The 5,133-nt window shown below is 47.7% G+C and overlaps 1 pseudogene; it reads left to right on the top strand.

The window, feature by feature from the left end:
* The first annotated feature begins 1,563 nt into the window (after window positions 1-1,563).
* Window positions 1,564-3,304, top strand: LOC143407918 (nuclear receptor corepressor 1 pseudogene; annotated as a pseudogene).
* Window positions 3,305-5,133: the final 1,829 nt, after the last annotated feature.

Raw genomic sequence — 5,133 nt, forward strand, 5'->3', positions numbered from 1 at the left:
AAGCACACTCCTCCTTGCTGGCAGCCATTCCCACCTGTCTTCCAGGAAATGCAAGTGGCCAGGTGCCATCTGCAGGGTGCCTCAGCAGTTCGAAAAGTCTGGGTTCAAAGTTTCCTGCAAAGGGGATACAGTGTACAACAGGAAACCCCCAGCACACAGTCAGCTCTGCCCTGATTTTAAAAGAGCCCCTAAGCTGGCCTCACCCCCTTTCACAAGGATAGGACAACTCTGGAGCGCTTGGTCAGGAGTGGAAGCCTTGTCCTGACTCCTCTGCCCTCCCAGCCCACATGCAGCCCTGGATGTATGCAGCAGGGCAGGCTGCTCCTATCTAATGCCTTCAGTGTAACGAGCCAATAGCAGCTCCTGCCGCCTCTGACATCCCCACATAAGGGCATCAGGTTAGGCAGTGCGAGCAGCGCTCCCTCCTAAGAAGCAGTTACAGAAAGGGCTGCTGCCTACTGACAGCCTGGACTAAGCCTTGGACTCGCGTTATCACACTTGGCTGCAGAGGGACCCTGTAAAATGAGCTCCACTACCAAACTCCTGCTCCAGTTGACAAAGCAGGAGAGTCGAAGTAGCAGTCAGCTGGGAACTCAAAGTGCACCGCCTCTTACTCCAAAGCCATTCCCTAAGAGACTGATCTGCCTCTCCAGGACCAAGCCCCAAGGCATCCTGCCTGCCAGTCTAGAGCCAGGCCCTTGAGGGACCCTGGCCTGCCAGATACATTTAAGTTTTCAAAACAATGAAGCCCACCTAACTTTCCCTCGACCAGCAAGTGGTTTCTTTTAACTCTTAGAAGTAAAACAAGAACCGTGGGCTCAGGACACTGCAGACAGAGTTTAGACCCTCCCCATGCAAAGGAGGCTTCTATCCAAGACAGAAACCTGTGAATGTGAAAAGATGCAGGGCCCAAGCAGAGAACAAGAAGTGAGAGGAAGCGCAGCAATGTCTGGATAGAGAGGCCCGAGTTTCACGGACTCACGGGAGGCCTGTCTACAGGTGGGAGACAGGTCACGGCTCCATTTCAGCCAGTGGCAGGGAGCTTGCACCAGCTTCTAAGAACCATCATCTAGAGGAGCAGGGCCCGAACCAAGGGCTACAAGAGCCTTCAAAGAGAAAGGTATAACCACTCATCTGAGGGGCTGGCTCAATCAGCATCTCCCTGAGTGGGCCAAGATTAAACCACAGCTTCCCTTGTGCCAGGTTGACCCTCCAAGCCCTCGCCCTAGGGTGAAACTCATCAGTGCTCTTGAACCGATTCTTCCTGTTTGGCTTTGGAATGAAAGAAGGCACTGCAGGAGAGGAGGCAGCAGGCTAGGGACAGGGTATGTGGGAAAGGTGTCCTCCAAGAGCAAGTGATGAGCAATGAGCTCTGACAACCCCTGAGGCTGTTCACAGTGCAAGCAGGACTCCTCAGGACCATGTGATGAGAGCAGACTTGGAGCTGGAGAGACCAGGTCTCCATCCTTCACCCCAGCTCCACAACCTCAGGTCCTAAACCTGCATTTTCCTCGCTGGCAAAATGAGGCCTTTGTTCTGCAGCCTGGGCTGTTGTTGAGAGGCATGCCTGGCATCCAGTCTATACAGTTCCTGGGGCAGAAGAAGCACTTGCCCAGCACAGGTCTCTCTCTCCTCTTCCCTTCTCAGAATCACCCTTCCCTACCAGGAAACCTGTTTGGACCAGCCAGACTATCAAACACCAAGTTCAAGAGCCCAACTTAACACCCAGAACAACACTAGAGGGCCGCATCCAAGAAGGAAGGCAACCAGAGGAAGCACTCAGGACATTTGCTGTCAGCCTTGAGTGACTGGATTGTGGAGACTCACTCCTGCCTGCAGAGTGGAGAGCCTGGGAGAATGAACAGCATCGGAGCTTCCCGAGTACCTTGTACACAATGTCTAGCATCCAATCGAAGACTACCACGCATGGCAGCAACTAGGAAGAGAGAACAGGCAGTGGAGCTGAAACCCAGGTGGGGAAGGCACCAGAATCTCCAGGCACAGACTTTGAAATACCAGGATGCGCAGGTTGGGAAAATGCATAAACAGAAGGTGGCAGGAGCAGCAGCTGGGGTGAGCGCCTCCCATGCTCCGCAGGCTCCCTGTGGCTTCCTGGAAACATGACCGTTTTTCAGACTTGATCTCAGAGCCCTGGGAGGACATTTTACTGATGATGTCAAGTTCAGGCTACCCTCCCAACTAAGGGACATTCTGCAGAGAACAGTGCTGTCCTCCCTACTCGGTCCACACGCCTTCCCAGCACCCTCCACAAGTAGGAGTGTGGGTCCCCAACTAGATAGCTCTGGCAGCAGGTGAAGCCGCTTGGAAGACAACTTTCCTGTCCTTTAGAATTTTACCCCAGCTCTGACACTCAAGAAAGGAGAACCAGATACCTGAGTTTCACTGAGGCCCAGCCCCGGGAATCCGAGCGACAGCATCTGGAGCAGGCTGCTCATTCCCATTTTCAGCATGTCCGTGAGACAGTTTCACCTTTAGTGTTCACACTGCCAGGAAGACTGAGATCTGTCAATGTCAAGAAGGATCCAGCATTTGGAGGCAAAGGTGAAGCTCCATCCTCTGCAATCTCTGGGTGACCATGTGGAGATGATCAAAATGCTTCACTTTCAAAGCTTTCCAAAGAAGAGTTAACCCTAAGTATGTATTGTGTAGCTTGATAAATTGCAAAAGCACAAGAGCAGATCCTCAATAGAAAAAGAAGCAACAGCTTGAAGAAGCAGCAGCTAACACTCCAGAGCCCCAGAAGCCTGGGCCCCCTCCTCCCGATGCACAGAAGCAATGCAGAACTGTCCAAAATATTTATGATGAGAATCAGAAAAGAGCAGAAGCAGCTCATGAAATTTTTGAAGGTCTTGGCCCAAAAGTTGAACTGCCACCCGATAACCACCATCAGATACAAAGGGGTGCCAAAAGAACATCAAGACAAACCAGGTGATGAGGGAGAACTCACTTTTTAAAAGAAGAAATCATCCAAGAAACAAAGGGAACCAAAAAATCTGCAGAATTATGATGAGCTCATGGAGGATGGGAGAAAAAAAAATGGACAGAAGAGAGAATCCTCAGAGGAAGGCTAGAAAGCAAAACAAGGGAGTGTGGGGAAAGCAGTTTGCAGAAATGCTAAAACAAAGAGATCAGCGAGAAACCTTTCAGCCTATGCTGGGCATGGGGGGGACAGGCCTTGTAGCCTCCATTGCTTAGGAGCAAGCAGGAGATTTCTGAAATTATGGATGATCTTTCTGAGCAGAATAAGGAGAAACTAATGTGGCAGCTCTGGGCTCCCATCTGAGATGTTTGATGGGTCAAGTTCATTAACACAAATGGGCTTATGGAGGACCAGAAGAAAAAAATGGAATAAAAGGAAAAGGATATAGCAGAAGGAAAAAAAAAAACAGAAAAAAAAAATAAAGAAGAAAGATGAAGATGAAAAAGAGAACTCTTAAGCAAATACCAAGAAAAAGGACAAGAGGAACACTATAAGAAAAAGGAGAGAGCCTAGGTCATGCCCCAGGGCCAAGGACTGCCCAGAGTCAAGGCCACCAGAAGGAAAAGGCCGAATCACCAAGCCCATGACAGATGAAGCTGCAGCTGCCATCAAGAGCCCCACCACCCCCACCAGAGCCCAGGTCCACAGAGCCATGGAGACTTCTCGATGGATAGAAGAAGAAGTGGAAGCTAACAAATTTGCAATTGGGTGAAGTCTTCTGGTTATCAACCACTAAGAGCCAGGCGCACGGTGTACACCTGTAATCCCAGCTACTCGGGAGGCCGAGGCAGGAGGATGGCAAGTTCAAACCCAGCCTTAGCAACTTAGGGAGACACTGACTCAAAATAAATAAAAATAAAACAGGGTAGGGGTGTAGCTCAGTGGTAGAACACCCCTGGATTCAATTCCCAGTACTTCAAAAATAAAATAAATAAATAAACCCCTAAAGAAATTGCACTGTGATTTAGAAGAGAGACCTGAACTTCACAGCCAGCAGATTAAAGTGTGAAGTCCTGTCTGTGTCACTTTGGTAGCTGTGTTGTCTTTATCTTACTCTGGAACTTTGTGCATTTTTCTGTCATTGCTTATTAATGTAGGACAATTTGAAATTGAACAAAATTTCTATTAGGGTAAATGTCGGTAGTTAATTTTAAGAAAGATTTATTCTTTTGCTGTTTAAATATTTACCTTCTAGTTCTAAAGAGAAATTGTTACATGCACTTTGACCTTTCGATAACACATTTCAGATTTATTTACTATTTAGCAGATAATGAATGATATATCTTAGAATCATGGTGAAGTCAGCTTGACCAAAAAAAAAAAAATAGTTTCAAGTAAAAAAAACAGAAAGTTGCAGAATAAAATGTAGAATTTCATGAGAGAATGGGATCTATTAAAATATATTAAAATATATGTAAAAATATATGTAAAAATAACCACACAGAAACAGAAGAGACCATTTTGGGGGTTCAGTGATGGCTCCTCAACCTCAGCTTCCACAAAGGAGGTGAGAGAGGCAGGCAAGAGAGTGAGCATGCCCCAAACCCTAGTTTTTATTGGGGTGAGCTGTTGGATAGAACATTCCATCCAAATAGGGAGAAGGGTAGAGTTTCAGAGGGTGGAGTCTTGCTTGGGGACTTCTTGTGGTCAGCAGTTTGACTGTCATCTTGGAAAGTCACACCCATCCCAGGTGCTGTATGGGATCACAGGCAGAGTGAGAGAAAAGGACACATAAGGTCACACACAGCCCAGTCAGAGTAGCAGTCAGTCCAGTTCCTCATATACTCCAATGTGCATAGCTCACACACACAGCCCATGGCTGGCTCCCAACAGGAGCTCAAACGTGCAGCTACTCATTCAAACCCAGAATCCAGAGAAACCCACAACACTTGGGACACGTAGTGACTAACAGATGTTTCTCTGTATAAAAGGAAGGCAGTAAAACAGTGTCAAGAATAACCAATCACAGGGCTGGGGCTGGGGCTCATGGTAGAGCGCTTGCCTGGCATGTGTGAGGCCCTGGGTTCCATCCTTAGCACCACATAAAAATAAATAAAGTAAAGGTATTATGTCCATCTACAACTAAAGAAAAAATTTAAAAAAAAAATCAATCACCGCATGGCCCTGCAGTA

This window comes from Callospermophilus lateralis, chromosome 10 (genome assembly GCF_048772815.1).
Source record: "Callospermophilus lateralis isolate mCalLat2 chromosome 10, mCalLat2.hap1, whole genome shotgun sequence".
NCBI classification, from domain to species: Eukaryota; Metazoa; Chordata; class Mammalia; order Rodentia; family Sciuridae; genus Callospermophilus; species Callospermophilus lateralis.